Genomic DNA, 22,300 nt, shown 5'->3' on the forward strand with positions numbered 1-22,300 from the left:
ATCACATTTCACACTTGTCACTAAATCGTAGCAGAAATCACTTTCATGTTATGTATGGACACTGCACAGTATTTCTCCATATTTTGTGCTTTCAGGACTGGTCAACCATGGGAACATCTGTAATATAAAAACATAAGTTGATTAGATTCATAATTTACAGTTCCATGTACAAATACAATCACATGCATTCTAACAAGCAGATCTAAACACATACGTGTGCATATGGTATTTAAGATCCGAAGAACTTAGAATTAAATTTTAAGGTTTTCACACAATGTTTATTTTTATATTTTATTACATCATTTAATTTAAATACTGTGTGTTATACAGAGATGTACTTGATTTCCTTCTTCCCTGGAAGTTTTATATATACACACACACAATCTCTCTTTGTTTATATTTCTTCTCCAATTTTTCAGAAAATCTGTATTATAGAAGCAGAAAAACGTGCTTCACAGACTGAGCTTCTTGCGTGTCGAACTGACAATTTTGCCTCCAAAGGGGCTTGGGGTAAGACTGCAGAATATGGGCTGCTTAGGAGGAACGCGGTTCATAATTTTTTGGTAACGTTTTGTAGTTAGTAATCGGGAAAAGTAAGTTTTAAAGTGCGGAAAAAAATTTTTCTTTACAAAAAACAGAAAAACGTGTTCAGGTTGGGCGGTATTGAAATCGTAGCAGCGAAGGAAAAGGCATATTCCTGCACAAATCTAGTGAAAGCAAAAAATGCCTGTGTTGTTAGGTAGCTAGGTTTAGTTTACTTAGCCTAAATAATAATTAGTCATTGTATTTATGCTAATGAAACCTAACCTAACCTTCTAGGCATTCCTCGAAGAAATAATGAAAGAAACTGTGCGTAAACAATATGGACATGAACGAATGGAGAAATGCATTCCTTTTAGTAGCAGGAAAAACATTTTTCATTGTATTTATGCTATTGGAACCCAACCTAACAGGCCTAACCTAACCTTGTAAGCATTCCTCATCTGAAATAATGAAAGAAACTAAGCGTCTGTGGGTGGAATCCGGAGTGACAAATCAACTTATCGCACAACACTTGAGTGCGTAAACAATATGGATGCCAACAAATGGGGAAATGCATTGCTTTTAGTAGCAGGAAAAACATTTTTTACGGGCAATAATATAATAGTAATCGTAAAAGGAACACCAGAAAATGGAAGTAGAAGGTACGTACTTTCAGTTGATATAAATTTCGTTCGTCTATTTAGAGGGAAAAGGCAGCCCATGTTCTGCAGTGAGACCGGGCTTGGTATGTTAAAAGTATTCTTAAAGGCCTCCTTTAGATAGGGGAAAAAAATCACAAATTCGATGGTGGACTCCGAATCACCGGATATCCGTTCCTTTTGGCTCCCTTGAGCTCCAGCCAACACGTCTTATAGGACAAAAGTGTGAAATTTCGTGAAAATAGAGGGTGGACCAAAGTATCATGCAACTGTGTTATGATTGTTTACCTTATAAATATACACACATACTAATATGTTTACCTTTGGTGATCGCATTATTTATTAACAAACTAAGAATTTTCTAACTACATTTTCCTAATGTCTCGTAAGATTTATTGTACATACCTGTCTGGATCCTTCGGAATTCTGAAACGCGAATTTATCCAAGCTTCAGATCTCGTAGATTTTTCCCGTAAAATAATCGAACTCGTAACTTACATCTACGAGGTATGGTGGGCTTTGAATTGCACTTCAGTTGTTGCTAATCGCCTAAAAAATATAGCCAAAAAATACATCCAAACACCACGCCAAACACGGAGCACGAACAAATTTCGGCGTTCTACCGACGCGAGCAACATCGACGGTTACTTCAAATTCAAACTTACGTGCGACGCTTCCTTCACTTGTTAACAGTAGAGCGCTGTGTAAGTTCGTGAGTTTCGGGGGACCAGGACGAGATGCCGCTAGTGTAGCTCAAGTCCCCTACCTCCCCTCATTTCCCCTCCTAGCAGACGACGCACGATTTCCACATTAGGGGCTGAGTGCCAGCTCTCATCCTATTATTCTCTTTGGTGTGTTACTTGTCGGCATGCAAAGATCGGAGAGGATTATCATAGTCTGTGTAGACTTTGCTTGACGATGACTGGTTTGAATCTTAACATCTGCCTAGAGGAAGGACAAAGACGAGGTATTCAAGAAAATATGTTGGTAACATTATCGTATGGGCAAAACGGATTCCTTGAAATTTCCTTCAAATTTACAGGAGAAAGCACTTACGGAAATCATTTTCTTCAGCGTTTTGGAAGTTCCTGAATGTAGATTTGATCCATTTTAATGTGAATGCGTGTTGTTTTCTGCGAAAATCTCTGTTCGACACGCTGTTTCTCCTCACGCCATTTGCTTTTTGCATGAGAGTGCAATGTTCCTTGTGTTAAGACGATGCAACCCCGTAGCCAGTGTTTCAGCCTCGCCGTGTTTTCACTAGAACCACCTGTCGAGTTCGGAACAAGCCATTTATTCCGAATTGGTGTCACTTATCGCACAACATTGTAGCAACATTGTGTTCCGACGTCACAGGAGAGAGGTTTTTTTATAATTTTTCTTTGTAATTATGCTAATGGAACCTAACCTAACAGGCCTAACCTAACCACGTAGGCATTCCTCGTCTGACGTCAATATTCAAGGTTGCAAGATGGTTGTGCGTAAAGGAAGAGCAAACAAATTTCGAAAGAAAGATGGTTCCGACCCGAATGGGTGTCACTTATCGCACAACATCCTAGCAACATTGTGTTCTGACGTCACAGGAGAGACCTTTTTCATGTTAGGCAATACAAAGGTAACGCGTCTCTTAGCGAAAATATTATTTTTTCTTTGTATTTATGCTAATGGAACCTAACCTAACAGGCCTAACCTAACCACGTAGGCATTCCTCGTCTGACGTCAATGTTCAAGGTTGCAAGAGTGTTGTGCGTAAAGGAAGAGCATTATCGAATTGCGAAAGAAAGATGGTTCCGAATTGCGAAAGGAAGATGGTTCCGAATTGCTGTTTATGGACAATGAACGTGGTAAATCGCAAAGTTATTTCACAAATTCTGCACGTAAATGCGACTTATTAGCATAATTTCAAATAGGGGCACGAAAGTAGATATTTTCCGGTGAACGAGGTTGCACCACTGCATAAATCGACAAAACACTCTCAGAACGCCCCCTAAACCAGTATGCTATCACGGCCATAATGTGTTACAGATTCGAAACAACAAGTAACAGTAAGTACTCGTAAATAGAGAAAATAAACATTATCTTAGTTAGAAATGGATTATTTCGCCTTAAGAAATGTTCCGCAACACGTTAGCAATGTAAAGAAGTCCGAAATATATGATTCGGAAGTGTTTTGCCCATACGATAATAGTACCAAAATCGGTAAGACGAAAGTAGGAATTTATCAGTTAAGATGGTTTGAAACACTGCATACCCACAGATGATAGACAACGCTAGTGAAGATTTGCCCGCCATATTGCGTGTAAGAGAAGCGAAAAAGCAATGAACAATAAATACTAGTAATGTGAAAAATTACAATTATTTGAGTGAAAAAAGCAAAATCCCACCTTAAATAATGTTTCGCAATGCATAATAGGGAAATACGAATGTAAAAAAAAACCGAAATGGACGAATGAAATGTGTTTTGGCTATATAAAATTTTTACCAAGGAAAATCAAAATGTCCAAACATTGAAAGGACTAGGGTGGTGGGCTAGGAGCCTACTGAACTACCTAGTTGAAATACCAGATGAAAAGCAGTGTTAAAAATACTTACAATTTAACATATTGGTACTATTATCATAGAGGAGTTAAGGAGTAGAGGATTACCCCACATTTAAACCTCGCTGCGCTTTGAAATTGCATTTCCATCGGTGGCCAGTAGATGGCGCGGCCGTCTTCTTTTGCTGCTCGCAGTAAATAGGGGGGGAGATTCATTGTCCCACTGGAGTGTCCTTCACCACAGAAAGGACAGGGGTGGGTTGTGAAACAGGTTTTCTCAAAACGAGGGGGGAATATATGTCTTTTTCTGATTTCATGCAGTTCGTGAATTTACGGAATGAGGACTTTGCCAGGCAGCTACATACCCTACCAGGGCGCGAAATCATTGAAGATTGATTTTTTTTTTGGGGGGGGAAGAAGATTGTGGTCTACACAGACATACACAAACTATACATATATATTATGTATGTGCATGAAACTTTTCAAATTTTCTACCAAGCAACTGACAAGAAAGAGCCTATATGATTAATATTTATAATGTTATTAAATATAAAAGTAAATTACTAAACATGTAAAAATACATTAGTATTTAATACATATAAGGGAATTTATTTGATATTTTTTATGTATCAGATATTTATAACTGCCCTTCTCGATTGCGCCGTGAATAAGTTTTCGCCTTGCAATCAAGGAGTCCCGGGTTCGATACCTGGTGGAGGCACATAGTGGTTCGGATCCCACTTTAAACTATCGTTTGATTGACTTGTTATTGATTTTTAGTTTTGGTTATTATGTATAGGTTTTCTACCTACCTGTGGGTGATCGCGGTGATAGGGTTGAAGTAAAACATTATCTCTTATGCCTTTAGAATCGGTTTGGATGGAAGGGGGAAGGGTGCGTGGTATTCGCATTAACACAAGGTTAGTCGAGCAACTGTGCAGATTAAGGTTGACTAACAATGGCAGTGAGCCTAAAGTATCCAAAGTAAACATATATTGCTTAAATACAGGGTGCTCGGAAATTCCCCTTACAAACTCCTAGGGCTAGTAGAGGGGACTGAGTAGACAATATTTGGAATAGGAACCCAGGTCCGGAAACGTACCGTTTCTGTGCTACAACCATGACAATGTAGACAATGACGTCTACAAATTGTTGCGTTCCACTGTCGACACAGGTGTTGATTAATGAATAGTAAGTTTCTTTTTTGTTCCCTTGGCATTGTTACCAAATAAATGTGTTTGTATTATGGACTGAGTCACACGTCATTCACTTCCGTACCTTACGTAACACCTCATTTGACATGGTTGTAATAAATGATTACACTTTAGGTCATCAGGTGATCTTCTGACGTCATATACTGCCTACCCGGTTGCATACCAACACAGGCACATCCGACACATTGTCATGGTTGTAGCACGGAAACGGTACGTTTCCGGACATGGGTTCCTATTCCAAATATTGTCTACTCAGTCCCCTCTACTAGCCCTAGGAGTTTGTAAGGGGAATTTCCGAGCACCCTGTATGTCTGCATTATACAGTGACTCAACTACAGGGGGGACAGGGGCTAATGCGAGCAATTACCCCTTCGATTTCAAATTTTATGCAAATAAAAATTCATTTTGTAAAATTTTATTGCTTGTTTCGCTCGCATTATCTGCTATTCTTTTTTTAATCAAGTTCAGAGGGGCGGCGGGAGCCAGCTATTGGGCACGAATGATCTAAAAAAAAGTTGTAAAAGAGAGAATGCCATGGCGTCCAGGGAAATTAATTGCGCACTAATAAATCAATATTGTTTTCAATTGCACAAATTGGATCTAAAAATTTTTGAGGTATCTATGTGCATTTTTCCGGACCTTCTCATCGGACTAAAATGTATGATATAAAGTAATCCCCTCACATTAGCCTTCTAATACTAATAGTAACTAATGTATTCAACAATGTGCTCATTTCTGTTTTGGGGGTTGAACTGGACCTCTAGATTTCCAGTGTTAACCCAGCATCACAAGTTCAATTGGAATCTAGTAGACGGAAATATGGAGGACTCCAGCTTTGAAAGACGGGTAATAGGGCGGTGCTGGGACTTCATTCACTGAAAATTCGTCACTCAATGAAAGTCGATCGGAAAGACTGAATTCCGAAAAGGATTTCAATTTTAATAATAGTGGACATTATTAATAATAATTTCAACAATAGCATTTCTTTTCGATATATTTCATGAAACAAGACCTTTTTATATTAATAATAGATCTTCAGTGCTGGAGTTGTGGGTGTGGAGAAGGAGTGCAGAGGGGTGCTTTTCCCCCAGTTATGTACATTTCCATTAACCATCCCCTCCTGCTAGGATAATTTGCATAAGCATCCCCCACTTCTTCATTGTCTCCATGCTGATCTACACAAAGACCCTCCTCGACCAAGAGGCCTCCCCGATGGCGCAGTGGTAGCGTCGTCGCCTTGTAATCAAGGGGTCCCGGTTTCGATACCCGGTGGAGGCACAAGTGGTTCGGATCCCACTTTAAACTGTAGGTCCAGTCCCGATTAGCCTTACTGTGCATAAAGTGGACTTAAAACACCAAATCAATCCAATCCTCCTCGACCAAGCATACCAGCTATAGGAGTATCCACTTCGAGCACTGTAGATCATAAAATAAAAACACACTGGAAAGAAGGAAATGTCCACAGAATTTCAATATGGAAGAAAAATGAACTTCACAAAATGCCCCCAAATAATGGTAACATTTAACCCATACGATGTGAACCCTTAGGGCAAAGGGATAATTCGACTCCACATCAAACTGAGTTTTGGGACCACTTTGAAGTAACATGGAACAGGTGTAAACTATTTTAGAGTTTTTTTCAGCTCTTATTTGAATATAAAAAGGCTTAGAGCCATCTTGAAAATATTTGATGTGAAGTTACATTTAAATACCACACATAAAATTAAAATTAGTGATAAAAGTTCATGATTTATCAAATTTAATTCTTTATATTGTGCAGCAACAAAGCAACGACTGGTTGAGTAACTGGATCTTTCTATACTGGATTAATGCAAGAAATAATAAGTTATGTCAGCGTTTCGTTAAAAAACGCAACAAAAGTTTTTTAGTGCCTAAAAACCTATTTTGCTTGTTAGAACCTATTTTAGGTTCCACTGTTACCTGTGCAATACAAAGTGGTCTGATCTGTGTGGTCTTGCTCACTTTCGCGTCACTTCCATGCTTTGTGGCATTCACGCCTTGCAAACGAACATTTCAGCATTGAAGTTTGCACCACTCACTATATTTTTGTTGTAAGATTTTCAGAATATAAGATGATCCTCACAGACAAAATTGCGGAGTTTTACTGTGGATAACATGAAAACAGATTGGTGCCTAAACTATACGGCGATGAGTGGAATTTGATAGCAAATTTCCAATGTTGAGTTCTGCCATCGCCGTAGGGTTAGGCAACACACATAACGTTATGCAAGATAGTGCATATTTCAGGATATATGTGTCTCATTTTCATTGCCGGTGACTATACCTAATCAGCAGTATTCAGAAATTTTGAACTATTTTAAGTTTTTTTTAACCTACTTCAGGATTTTTCGAGTCTAACTTAAGATTTTTAGGACCTATTTCAGGATTTTTAGAACCTATTTTAGGGTTTTTCGAACCTATTTTAGGATTTTTCGAGCCTAACTTAAGATTTTTAGGACCTATTTCAGGATTTTTAGCATCTAAAAATCCGAGGTCTAGTTATGAGATATGGGATTTTTCCTATAGATGTCCACCTGCGAGCAAGGAAGTTAATTCTGCATTTCGGAGGGGACACATATGTTAAGTTAGCCGGGCCCCTCTGGCCGAACCAGAACGCCCCTGCTTATTATCGAAGATGTCGTATCATATGTTACTGGAAACCAGATTTCTGTCTTGTAAATTAAATTATTTCATAAGCGACACTTCCTGTTGAATTTTTGAGCTATATAAAATTTCAGAAGCAGAGAGAGAGAAAGAATATTGCGGGGCTGGTTCTACACCTCGCCACACCCTGCATTGCCGGGCGGCCACTACGCCACTGTCTCTAATTATCATGATCAATTGAGCTTTCGTGGCTCCCTTCAGTAGCTGTTATGTCAATCTTCGCAGGTTTCAGATTCAAATCTTCTGTGGAAAAATAGCGACGCATTGGCTTCGAGGAGGAGGGGGGGGGATAACCTTGAGTTAGGACTCACTCACTGTCGTAATGTTCCCAAGTTTACGACCGCAACCATTACCCCGATGCCCAAACTGCTCGCGGATCTGATTCAGGTTTGGCCCGCTTTTGAAGGTCCTACAGGCATTTTCTTCCCCCAACTCTCGTGTTTACAATCCCGCCAGAGCCAGTTTCTCTGTGACGCAGGCCCGTAGCCAGAATTTTTAGTAGGGGGGCGAAGTCAATCCTAGAGGGGGCAAATTTTTAATATATTGTGTTGCATTGGAAGATGCCCCTCCCCCTCCTCCAAAAGTGATAAGTAACAGGAAAGGGATGATATCTTGAAACTCCAACGAACAAAAAAAGTTCGAGCAACATCAAATAACAATATTTTGATAATGACATTTTCGGACTACCAAAGAATACAAAGATAAAGTTTAACATATATAGGCTAATCGGGACTGTATCTACGTTATATTTACAGGTCAATAATGTTAATAGACGATTAATATGTACCAACAGCTTTGAGCTTCTCTGCAGAACTGATTAAGGAAGACGTTTATAAATCGTGCTTCATAATGTTTTCCTCTAGTTTCCAGTATGCAAGATTTTTACGCACAAAGGAATCTAACGAGAATCCAAGAACACCATTGTGTTGTGTTAGGCAAGAAAAATAGAATTAATTAAATAATAATGGTTACATATTATCTACACTTTGATGAATTGTGTAAACATTTACATTTTTTTAGGCCTACTTGCTAAAACATTAAAATGGGTCCCTTACTCCACCATGGATTCTATTTGCTTCAAATGAAAGACTCTTGCATCACTTCAGACAATCTTTGCCTACGTTAACCATTTTGCAAAATATTGTGTTGACACCTTACAAACAAATAGGAATCCCTTGATTGATCAGCGACTTCTTGGATTACACTGTCATCATTAATATTTCATGTTTTATCAAGTTTTATCGAGGGAAATGCTGTATCCTCTTTACATTTTGAAAAATACCTTCCTTAATTACTATGGTACGAAACCGAAAGATATAAGGGGCCACCTTCGCTTTACCCCATTTCCGCGGCACGAAGTCTCTGAGCAGCTTATCGTCACCACTTTTTGAGCAGAAGAGTACAAACCCCAAATATCAGGGATTTTTATTCTGATACTAATTTTTACCAGTCACACAAAGGCTTAAGATATATGAATAAAATTAGGAGAATCCACTACATAGCAGAAGAGTTGACATAATTATTTGTCAAAAAATTAGGTTGTGCCTGAGGTAGGTTTAACAGACAACTTCTGCTACAGACACAATTTATTATTATAAATATAAGAAAATAAATAGAATGTAATTTGAGAGATTTTCAATCGTATTTATTTCACTGCAGCTTTTTTCTACTTGTCATTTTCCTGAACCTATATTCATAAGGTGCCGCCTGATAACATTGACAACTTTCACAGTGTGTGCAGGACATCAAGGCAAGCAACTTTTCTCAGTCACTATTTGCGCCTCTAATTCATCTTTCGATGTTACAAGCAATCAAAATAGGCATCTTCTGTCCTTAATGGATGCAATCCCATTGTAAGCTTCGTAGTTGCAAATGTCATTTATTTTTACTGCCGATTAAAATTCTGAGAGCAATATATAACATGCTATTGAAACGATATCATGCAAACAGTCAGGGTTAAAACTTAACTTTTCCTTTATAAAATGGATATCATAACACACACCTATGTTGCTTACCATATTTGATGCGTTTGCATAGAGAAATGATTCATAAGATTTGAAATTGATATTTACACTCCATAAGATGCTTAGTGTAACCCTATGGAACTACAAATTTTATCGCTTTCTAACCGAAATAATAATTGTGAAACACTATCACATTTTCATCGTGTTTGATATTTGAGCCAGTAAGCTGTCCTACATCTTTCACTAGCCGACCTACATGGTAGGATGGTTACATAACACACTGCGAAGCCAGGGGTTCCAGGTTCGAGCCTGGGCATGAGTCTTTGTGAGCAGAGGCGAAACCACAATTTTTTATCTGGAGAGGGGGTCAAGTACCAGGACAAACGTGCCAATAATAATAATAGTAATATAGTGCTGGTAATGGTAGTAATAATAGTAGCATTACAAGACGTTATTATCGTCGTAAATCATGCAAAAGGGGATAGAAGTCGGTGCTAAAGCATTTGTGTTTGAACAAATTATTTGAAATATTTTTCCAACACGTTCAATTTCATATTAGCTAATAATGGAAAACAAGCACACAAACCGTATTTTTCAAGGACAGAATAATGACGAACATTATTATTTTGTACATATGACAAGTATAACTTTCATGTATACAACATATATTTTAAACATATGTAACATAGAGCGACATAAAATAGCAAAACACATATGCAACATGTTAACGCTAAATTGTGTACATATTCAAAGTTTCTTTAATATATATATATATATATATATATATATATATATATATATATATATATATATAATTTAAATACATTACATGGTCAATTCATCCGCCAAATTGTCTCTCAGATGTGAACGCTCCATTTCCTCAAAAGAATTGTTCATGCATTTAAGTAGCAACAGTCTGAAGTATTTATATATCTGGCATTACCTCTCTCTCTCGGGTAATTTAGAATGCATTACAGAAATAATCATATTGGGATCGAAGCGAGCAGGAAAATCTTTAGTATCAAATGTTTGCAAACTGAAAACAATATTTATTTAATAGGGCGCAACAAATTTCACGGGGAACATGGCATTCTCTTTAACATTTTTTTTTATTTAGATCGTTTTGGCCCCCAGGGCTGACTCCCGCCGCCCCCTAGCTATAGCTCTGAACGTGGGACTATAAGAATATCAGATATTGATTTTGCGAGCGAAGCGAGCAAGAAAATTTTACGAAATGTACTTTTATTTGTAAAAGAAATTGAAATCGAGGGAGCAATTGCCCCTCTTTGTCCCCTGCAAGTGCCCTAAGCCGTCTGGAGGAAAATAGCAAGAAACACTTGAAAACTAATTCCAACTTGAGTAACCATTTTGTTCTACTATTCTTAGATTCTGCTAGTCATGTTTCTTTACTTCAATGTTTGCCCCCTCCCAGATTGGACTTCCGTTCAAGTTTGGGGGGGGCGACAATGCCCCTACCCCCTGTGGTTGCAGCACAGTTTGTGATTGTCTCTTCATCAATTTCACGTCACTCCCTCTCTCTATCACATGAATCGCTATTACCAAAAGGTAGACTTGGGAAACAAAAAATTATGCTGTTCAAACTACTTAGCAACACATCCAAGAAAAACATCCAAATACATTAGGCACTTTTAATACAAGACTACTCAAAATATCACAACTGTTCTACATACTGAAAATTGATAAATCATTTCCCGAAGTTTGAATCTGGAAGAGATTTTATTCCCCAAATCCTGATGCGACATTATACGGAATCCCACACACCTTCATAAATCACAAAATCAATAAATGTCTTTGTTATGTTGCTAGAGTAATACAGGATCAAATTGTAAAGATTAGTGAGAATTCCAGGTAGATATGTATTCTGTACTTTTTACAGGGGGGGCAGTTGCCCCTCTGCCCCCTATAGCTACAGGCCTGCTGTGACGTCACCTACGTAGGTGAAACTTCTTCCGAGGGTCGCCATTTCAGCAACGAAAACATGTTGATTTGAAGAAGGGGGGCGTATGTCAGGCTCACACAAAGCATTTGTGGGGGGGGGGGGCAGATTCGAAAGTGTTGAATGCTCAATTGATTGAATTAGGTTATTTACGTCGTTTTCTGCCACTTTGGCTAATCACAGCGATGAGGATGAGTGATGATATGATGAAATTCATATGAGAACATTCACAATGAACATCCATGCCCAGGCCGGGCATCGAAATACACGTAGAACGAAACAATTTAATAATGATTGACTACTATAAATGTGGAGCTGAAAAAAAGGAAGGGGTGGGCTGACATCTGATTGGTGTCGTTCTGTCCGAGTCACTAAATAGCTATCCAGGTTCTTTACTCTGGTGGTGAGAAATTGTAATTTCAATAATATTACATCCTTTGTAATGTGATAACTAGGGCTAGGATTTTGATGCAAATGCATATTTTTTTTGGTAAGGCAGAAACATTGCATAAGTAGATAGGAACGTATTTTACACGTAAGTGAATAAATGGGAACGCCTTTGTTTGGGCATTTTTTTGCAATTCTTTGAACCTTTTTGAAGTAAATGTAAGTTTTTAGACTTTTTAAACCGTTTGTCATTTTTCGGCCATTTTTTAAGTCATTTTATGAATTTTCTACATTTTGGTGAAAGAAGGGACATTTTACATGCAAATGTAACCCTTTGAAGGAGAGAGGTTCCCGACTCTCGTCTCATTGTCTTCAGCGCAGTTCTGAATGACTGTGTTTGAAGAAAAAAAGAAATTCTGTGCATAATTGTTGACACAAGGTGTTGTATAACAATTCAGCTCAAACAATGTGATTTCCCCTATATCAGTAAATATATTGTCGCCAGACGGATTATTGTAAAAAAAAAACAAAGGGTACAAAGTTTTGTGTTCTGTATCGGATATTTTGTCAGGGAGCAATTTGCACTCTATGGAATTGAAAGTGACTTAACAGGAAGTGATATTGTTCATTTCAAGTAAGCTACTCTTGTGTAGGTGGAAGTCGAGAAAAAAATTTCCGTGTACAAGGCTCTCTTGTCCAAAAACCGACAATCATTCGTTGTGTACTGCAACTCAGTACTTAAAGTGTAAAAGATGACAAAAAGTGAACTTTCTTACTTGTACAGTGGGATCCATGAGTATTACCGTGCAAATTATCCATCACCATGTTCGTACACTTTATTTGACCCAGTAAGAGCTTTAAGAATTAGAAGAAAACACAAAACAAGCTGTTGACAACTTCTGCACCATCATGCATAAAAATCCATCGCTTAAAAACGCATCGCATGTAAGAGAAAAGTTAATGAAAATAGTCATGGACAATTTGCACGGTAATACTCAAGGATCCCACTGTACTACCATCATACGCAATGAGCATGTGCTAGATACTGTAACGTTGATTTGTAATTTGAATTTCTCTTGGTAGTTTATAAATTTGTTTTAAAAATCTTTCAGAATTTTTAGGTCATTTTTCTAAGTTTATAGGGCATTTTCTTGCATGTATTAGGTCATAAATGCATTTACAATGTACTTAAACCTGAGTTGAAGAAATAAAGATGAATAAAAAATAATAGAAAAATTGGTATTCTAGGCAATATTATATAATATGGGCAGGCCCGTACCCAGGGGAGGGGCCAGGGGGGGCATGCCCCTCCTCGAACTATGAAATATTTAAATGTGAACTTACAATAAGCTACGAAAATAACATCGACGATTTTTCAAATTTGTAAAATTCCAATTTTCTTCTTGCAAAAATGAATGTGTTTGTTGTGTAGAGAGGCAGACATCAGAAGTTTGCAGTCTGCAATATTGTGTATTTTTAGTTCTATTTTACAATCATTGATGCAAGGGGGGATTCTCTTCGAGATTCAGACTTCGGGAAATGATTTCGCAATTTTCAATATCTAGAACAGTTGTGGCATTTTGAGTAGTGTTGTATTAAAGTTCCCTAATGTGTTCGGATGTTTTTCTTTGATGTGTTGGTATGAACTTCGAACTGCTTAAATTTTTGATTCCCAAGTCTACCTTTTGGTAATATTGATTCATATCATATGAATCATATGGTAGAGAGAGGGAGTGGATATTTAATTTTTGTTACTTAGCTTTGCTTTTGTGCAACTTCTAGCTAATCGCAAAAATGAGTGATGACATGAAATTGATAAAGAGACACTCACAAACAGTGCCACAAGTACAGGGGTGAAGGGGGCATTGTCCATCCCCCCTCCCCGACCTTGGATTGAGTTCATTCTAGGGGAAGCAAACATTGAGGAAGAAAGAAAAACAAGGACAAATGGATACTCAAGATGGAATTAGTTTTCACGTGTTCCATGCATTTATCTTTCAGACGGCCGAGGGCACTTGCAGGAGGGCACAGAGTGGAAATTGCCCCCTGGATTTCAAATATAATAAAAATAAGAATACATTTCGTAAAATTTTCTTGATCGCTTCGCTCGCAATATCTTCGCACTTATAGTACAAATTCAGAGCCATACCATGGGGCGGCGGGAGTCGGCCTTGGGAGCCAAATGATCTATGTGGGGGAAAAAATGTTAAAGAGAATGCCATGGAGCCCCGTAAAATTATTTGCACCCTTTTAATTAAATGTCTCTCTATGAAACTTCATATGAAATATTAATGATGCCACTGTAATCCAAGAAGTAACTGATCAATCAAGGGATTCCAATTTGTTTGTTGGGTGTCAAACACATTTATTTCAACAATAAAATAACAAAATTCACACAACATTTTGCAAAATGATTAACGTAACCAGGAGGCAAACATTGTCTGTTGTGATGCAAGAGTCTCTGCCCTTTGAAGGAAATAGAAACCGTGGTGGACTAAAGGACCCATGTTTTAGCAAGTAGAAAAAAAATATTACAAAGTTTTACATAATTTATCATCAAAGTGTAGATAATATGTAACCATTATTATTTAATTAATTCGATTTTTCTTGCATAACACAACACAATGGTGTTGTTGGTTTCTCGTTAGATTCCTTTGTGAGTAAAAATCTTACATACTGGAAACTAGTGGGAAACATTATGAAGCACGATTTATAAAGGACTCCGTTAATCAGCTCTGCAGAGAGGCCCAAAGCTGGTGTTTTTCTGGCTTTGATTCTCGGGATGGGTTATCTAAGGTTGGTACTTTTCCGGCCTTGTGCCTCCAAGGTTCACCCACCCTTATATCAATGGGTACCCGAGAGTAAATCAACGTGGTAAAGGCTGCCGGAGCGTAGTGATCAGATCACCTCCAAAATGGTCGAGATCGAGAATGTGTGGGCCCCACCCTTGCATATGCCATCATGGCACGGTCATAGGAGCCGACTCCATGGGGCTTGGGGGGCTCGAGCCCCCCCCCCAATGTTAATGATATGGGAGAAGAGACCCTCAAATAATTTTGCTTAAGAGAATCTAATGTATTATTTTGCTTCTCTTGTAAAGTTTACTCTGAATTGTGCAACATGAACTTAACTTAAAATACACATTTGAAATGTTCTAGACCATCAAATTTGGGGGCTGAGACCGCTAAACCATCAACTTTTGGGGGGGTGGGCTATGAGCGGAGACAGCAAAACACGTGACTTATTACTATATACTAAGTATATAATTATGAGTATTGATAATATTTTTACTAAAAAGAGTTTCAAAATAACGAGGTGATATGACAATTATACCAGTATGTTGTTTAGTTAAATCGGAACAATTTGAGGTCGTAAACACGACTTTCAGGCAATATTGATATGTACGATATTTAGTTATCCTCGAAATCTCTTCCTCTAGTCCAAAGAATAGGGGGAAAATAATTCTAAAGTCTTTGAGTTTATTTAACACTGGCTTGCAGTAAAGTACGCAAGGAAAGCTTATGAAAAGTCTGTATTGCGAAAGCGGGAAGGGCTATGATCAAAGGCATTATTGCTAAAGCACGGCGTGCTATGTGTTTATTTATTATTGCAAAATTAAATTAAAAAAGTAAAATATTGTAGCAAGAACAAAAAAGTAAAACTATTTGCCTGCGATTTGTGTTAGCATTTATGTAAATAATTAAATAAAACTGTTAAATATTGTAAATATTCGCTATTTTTATGGGTACGTCAACACTAAGGTTCTTTGCACCCGTCACATGTCCTTTCTTTACAAATCTGTTGCGGACATTAAAACACACCCATGCCCTCGCCGGGACTCGAATCCGACACCTCCGGATCAAAGCGAGTTGAGCCGACCACCCAACACGCTCGGCTACCGAGGCCGGCATAAAACTGTTATGTTGGCCTCTTAATGTAAATACATAGCCTACTTTTAAATAAAAATGTTAATTGTTATCTAAAAAACAAATGAGCAGACACACGTTTTTCATGTTACATTTCATTTGCATGAGGAATATAATAGCTGCTTAAATCTGCTATACGAAGACGTAATTTTTATTTTTAAAAAAGGGAGAGAGTGAGTCATTCATTCATTTATTTCAGTGATCAGAGCCACCCCAATAATTTTGACAAGTCGGCGCCCCTGGGCACGGTGTTATATGCACGGGAAAATTTACATTACCTTTACCTATGGAACTCACCAGAATACATGTTGCTAAATTCCACTGAGTCTATTTTTGCGTTCACAAGTAAATTTAAAAAAATTGCAACGCATTAATCACTTCTAGGCTATTCAGAAAGCACTTCATCAACATTATTTACTGATGTAGATGTATATTCAGTACCACTTGAGAGTTCACAAGGGGATACGAAATCAATACCGGGAAGAACGTTCGCAATAACGACGACCCAATGCGAGGAGGAAAGGAATTTTCACAATTCTGGCAAGAGTCACCGCGTGACTTTTTTTGGGGGACGGGGAGCGGGAATGCAAAATTGAATTTTGCGGCGGCGGTAGCTTACATGGTTTAGACATATCGAAAGTTCTCAAACGACACTGTAAAGATTCGTGATAAGCCTCCAATACCGCTCTCCAAATTTTCCATTATATAATCAAAGCTCAAGAATGGGTTTAAACTCGGTACACTCAGTACACTCCACTGATGTTCACTCCACGTGAACACATCACAGGAAGGCAAGTTCTTCGAGCCGATGTGACGATGACGTCACAGAATTTTCAGACCGCGAGGGTTGACAAAATCCCATTCATTCTCTTAGCAAAAGGGGATGAGGCCTTGCTCGAAAAAGGTTTTATATCCCTGCAAAAGGGGACCTTCAGGCAGTGGGCAGAGAACACAACGTAACTTGACTGCGGGACAGAAGGGATGCCTTCTTGCGAGGCATAGAGGACCAGTCGTCCTTGAGCGAGGGAAGGTTTGGGGAGAGACGAATCCATTGACCATAGTTTGATGTCGTGCGTAAACGATTTCTTTAAAAACAACCCGCAAACTCCGTGCTGTGACTTCCTGCGTGATGTAGGCTTTGTCTTGGTTGGGACCAGAGGCGCAAACACGAATTTTTGTCTGGGGGGGGGGGGGAGGCAAGTACCAGGATAATCGTACCAATAATAATAATAATAATGTTAATAATAATAATGTTAATAAAATAATGTTAATAATAATGTTGCTAATAATGTTATTGTAACATTATTATTATTATTGATTTACTTTATTTTACTTCTCTTCTTGTGCCGATCACCACTACTAATTAGCAGTCTTAAAAATATTCCCGAATCAAACGATAGTATTATATATATTGTAATATTGGGCAATGTTTGTTAGAAGTTTTAATTTAAATTTTAGATTAACTGAATACTTAAGAAGAAATGATGCCTCTCGCTCGAGCGCGTTCGTCTCCCGAGTTTTTCCCATTTACTTCTGAAAGAAGTAATCAATTCCACTTCTGCGTAACTATTGGACTTACGACCTTCAAATTTTTATGGGACACTTTTCAAAGGTTTATTTCATAATCTATTCATTCAAATTTTCATTCTCACAAATGGTTTGATATTTGGTTTTATTTACATTAAATTTGGCAATGTTCATTCCAAATGCCATAAACAGGCGAAGTCAAAATCGACCCTTTACACGGAACGGGGTCTTTCCCGGCGGTTGGAGTTTTCCCCCCTCATTTCGGCAGGACCGCGAAGGAAGGGAGGGGTGCTGCTAATGGCCCGCCTGCTTTTGACCACAGAATGCTTGAACCTCCTTTCAGTGTGTTTTACGAAGCAACGGGAGTTTGTGTTATTTGTAACAAGTGCCAAACCTTCGTTGGAAGAGTAAACCTTCAAGAAATGGAAGATCGAAGAGAGAAAAGGCGCAGAACACCATATTCAAAGGTTCCAAAGAATAAATCTCGGCAGGGTGCTCTTCTTCGGAATTAATGGAAAAACCACCATTCATCTCTTTTCATTTAGATCGTTCGGCGCCCAAGGCAGACTCTCGCCACCCCCAGCTACGGTTCGGAACTTGATAATACTAAGAAAATCAGGTACTGCTAGCGAAGCGAGGAAGAAAATTTTACGAAAAGTATTTTTATTTACATAAAATTTCACAATATTTGTTATTAGCTTTATTTTTGCTTCAACTTTTGTTCACTTTTTGGCTAATTTGCGAAGACGGGGATGAGTGATTATATGATGAAATTGATGAATGGACACTCACAAACATCCATGCCCAGGCCGGGAACCCGAGACCCCTGGCGTTGGAGCGCAATGTGCTAACCACTCCGCCACGGGAGCCGGCTGAGTTCACAATGAAAATTGTTTGCATGTCCGGGTAAAAACAAATATTTAATTTCGATTTTGTGGTTCGATTGAATTGGTTTATTTTATTTGCTTTTCTGCCACTTTTAGCTAATCGTGAAGATGAGGATGATTGATGTTCTGATGAACCGACACTCACAAAGAACAACCATGCAAAGCCCTGGCTTCGAACCTTGCATCCCTGGCATTGTTGCGCACAGTGCTAACCACAGCGTCATGTAGGTCGGCGATTTGGTGTATTAAAAATAAACAGAGAATCCTTGTGTATTAAATCATTCTTAAGCGAAGTGATAGCAAGGGACACCAGATCACCAAAAATAAAAAAAAATAAAGACAAAATGAAATAAAAATAAAGAATACTGCTTCGGTAGTCTACTCGGTAGGGCGTCTGACTGCCACGTGGGAGACACAGTTTCGATTCTGGAGGTGGGCCTTGTCCCCTCATAAAGCGGCTCTGAGGCTCACCTAGCCTCTAATCAATGTGTATCTGGGGGCAACCCTTGGGATAAAGGCGGCCGGATCGTGGTGCTGATCACATGACCGAAACCGAGAATGTGTGGGGCCCTACCTCACATCCCCTAAATGTGTGTTATGGCACGGTGCTATATGCACGGGGAACTTTGCTTTACCTTACCTGTGAAAGTAATGACGTCCTATACAGAAATTTATCCACGTACCCCTAACGACTACAAAATTTCTCAACTCTCACCAAAAGTTTTTCACTGAAGTCAAATTTATGATTATTTCGGCTCTAAATTTACCCTTACACTTCTGTAAAATTCTAGGTTGACCCCTGGTCATATAAAATCAGTATCGTTCGGCTTGCAATTGCAAAACAGTGATAGACTTTTTGCTAGCTTCCTAGTAATACAAACTTTCTAGTAGAACCATATCAAATTCTTACTTATTATACTTGGAAAATATTTCTACTTAGTAACAACTTTTCTCCCGAAAATTTTGGCCAGGGTATGAGGTCGTAGGCCACTCACCATCGTGAGCAAATTGGGGAACTACGAACGATTAGTGTAATCAGGTCGTGGAAACCTATAACAACAACTGAGGGTTCGTCGTGCTAATCACACGTCATCCCGTAACTGGTAGCATGACACAGGCGGAACCACGATTTTTTTAAATTTTTGTCTGGGGGCGGGGCAAGTACCATAATAAACGTACCAATAATAATAATAATGTTATTATTATTGATTTTCTTTATTTTACTTTGCTTCTTGTGCCACTTTTGACTTATTTGCGAAGATGGGGATGAATGATATGATGAAATTGATGAATTGACACTCAAGCCGGGATTCGAACCCGGGACCAACATTATTATTATTATTATTATTATTATTGGTAGTAGTAGTAGTAGCGGTAGTAGTAGTAGTATCAAAGACGTTATTACCCTCGTAAATTATGCAAAAAGGGGTAGAAGTTGGTGCTAAAGTATTTGTTTTCGATCAAACGATCTAAATTATTTTTCAACACGTTCAATTTCACATTAATAATGGAAAACAAGTACTCAAACTATTTTTGAAAGATAGTAATGCTTGATAAATGCATTCCAAATATAATTCCCTTTTACATTAACATGTATAACTCATGCATGATATATGTTTCGCACATATGCAACACTAAATTGTGTACGTATTCAAAGTTTCTTTAATGCATACAATATAATATATTATTTAAATACATTACACAATAAATTCATCCATCTCACAATAAACCAACAGCAAAAATTACATAAATTGTGCACGCTCCTTTTCCTCAACAATTGCTCATACATTTAAAACAAAATCAATTAATAAAAGTTTCACTCTCTCTCTCTGGTAATTTACAATGCATTACAGAAAACAACCTGCGAGCAAGAATTTTTTTAGATCCATTTTTTTTTAATTTAATAGGGGGCAAATAATTTCACGGGACGCCAACGCATTCTCTCTTTTACAACTTTTTAGCTTCCCCGATGGCGTAGTGGTAACGTCGTCACCTTTTGATGGAGTCCCGGGCTCGATATCCGGCGGAGGCACATGACAGTGCTTCGGATCCCACTTTAAACTGTATGTCCAGTCCCTATTAGCCTTTCTGTGCATAAAGTGGACTTAAAACCACAATTCATCTCTTTTGATTTAGATCGTTCGGCGCCCAAGGCCGACTTTCGCCATTCCCAGATATGTTTCGGGACTTGATAATACTAACAAAAGCAGGTACTGCAAGCGAAGCGAGGAAGAAAATTTTACGAAAAGCATTTTTATTTACATAAAATTTGAAGTTGTGGGCGGTAATTGCCCCTTGCAGATGCACTTGGCCGTCAATGTTTCATCCCCCCAGAACTCATTTCCGTCCAAGGTTGGGGTGGGGGGCAATGCCCCCCTGTAGTTGCGCCACTGTTGCATGATCTCCCTCTGCTGAGGCATGTGGGAGTATCTTGACCTGCTTGGACCTTTGCGCCATGGGTTATAATTATAATTATTGTTTACACGGAGAGAGAAATTGTATTGTATACGCTTCATCATCCTCATAGTCGCGATTAAGCTAAGAATTATAAAAGCAACGAAAATAATAAATACAGTCAGTTTATGTGAATTATAAGACTGTGTTTTCCATAAAGACCTCGTATGCTTTCTTTCAATTTTCTTTATCTTGAAACTTTTTCCCATCAAAGTTGATCTAACGGTGAGGTGAATATAAGTGTAATAAACTTAAATATATTGCTCTTTATATCATTAGATTAAGAAAGACGAGATGGAGGAATAAAAATATGAAACTGGGAGGAAGAGCCTCCATTATGGTTGCATCTTAGAATTTATCCGGAGTGATTAAGTACAAACTGATACACGTACCTATATTTTCTACATTTAATGGACAGCCTCAGTGGCCAAATGATTTGAGTTATCGACTCAAAAACTCACCGCCGAAGATTCCAGGTACGAACTTCGCCCTGGGTAATGTACACGTTTTCTTGAAAATTCTATTAATGTTTGAATTAGTAAGATTTTCGGACAGATTTCATTAGTGTATATCCCACGACATATATTGATCGCTGATCATATAAATTAGAAACTATCTGTTGAAAATATAAATTACAAATTTGCGCTGTCTGGATGTCGTTCAATTTGTCTTTCGAACATGGATTCGTATAAAGTGTACGCAATTGAGGCTTTTCAAATCTCATTTCACAGTGGATGTTTTTTATGTGGAAGCAATTCTGTGAAGACTGAACTAAATATAATCTAAAAACTAATTTCTGACATAAGCACAGAAATAAGCATAATATTTCTAATGACGCCTTCTTTGACGAGATCTCAAGAGAAGAAATGGAGGACCTCTTCAACCTGGACATTAACGATAGGTTAATTATCATCTCTTAAACATGTAATTCAATTTCTGTAACAGTGCATTAATTATTATAATAGGCCCGAACCCGAAGTGACATTGGAACATGCTCTTCACAGGAATATTAGAAAATGGAATCCAAGAATCCATACTAGAACGAAAACGAAACACAGAATATCAGAAACAAAGACAGACTTTATCCAGCAAAGTACAGGCCTCCATGTTCAATTACCTTCACCCACCTCTGCGACAACAGTTCAATCTGATGGCGATACCAGGTGGCAGGTTTAGAATTGAAAACCTCACGACAGGCAGAATTTACCTCATCATATGAACTGAAGTGCCGACCACACAGGAAATGAGAGAGAGCGAAACAAACCGTAATCCGATGGTGCAACTTCCCAACTATAGGCGGGATGAGGTAACAACTCAAATCCGTCAAGCTCAGCTAGTGTGTTGGCCACTCTTCGAGACCGGTGACTGGGAGCATTGTCATTTTGCAGCAGTAACCTCTTCCTCCTCGTTAATGCCGGGTATTTCCCGTCCAGAATGGCATACGCTCGGCGTAATTGTTCAGAATACATTTCACCTGTTACAGCATGGTCTTCTGGAACAAACTCATAATGGACAATCCCGTCAATATTCCACCACACACTCAGCATGAGCTTTTTCCCAAATCTGTCCTGTTTCACATGG

At 38.3% G+C, this 22,300-nt stretch overlaps 1 protein-coding gene across 1 annotated transcript in view; it reads left to right on the top strand.

The window, feature by feature from the left end:
• Positions 1 to 2,047: 2,047 nt before the first annotated feature.
• The window catches only part of LOC146004621 (uncharacterized), a 113,675-nt gene continuing 93,422 nt past the window's right edge, over positions 2,048 to 22,300 (top strand). The window contains exon 1 of the mRNA XM_083143501.1: positions 2,048 to 2,148. The gene's annotated coding sequence lies outside the window, so the exon portion shown is untranslated. The remainder of the gene's footprint in view (positions 2,149 to 22,300) is intronic.

The sequence above is a fragment of the Lepisma saccharinum genome, chromosome 22 (genome assembly GCF_977018435.1).
Source record: "Lepisma saccharinum chromosome 22, izLepSacc3.1, whole genome shotgun sequence".
NCBI classification, from domain to species: domain Eukaryota; kingdom Metazoa; phylum Arthropoda; class Insecta; order Zygentoma; family Lepismatidae; genus Lepisma; species Lepisma saccharinum.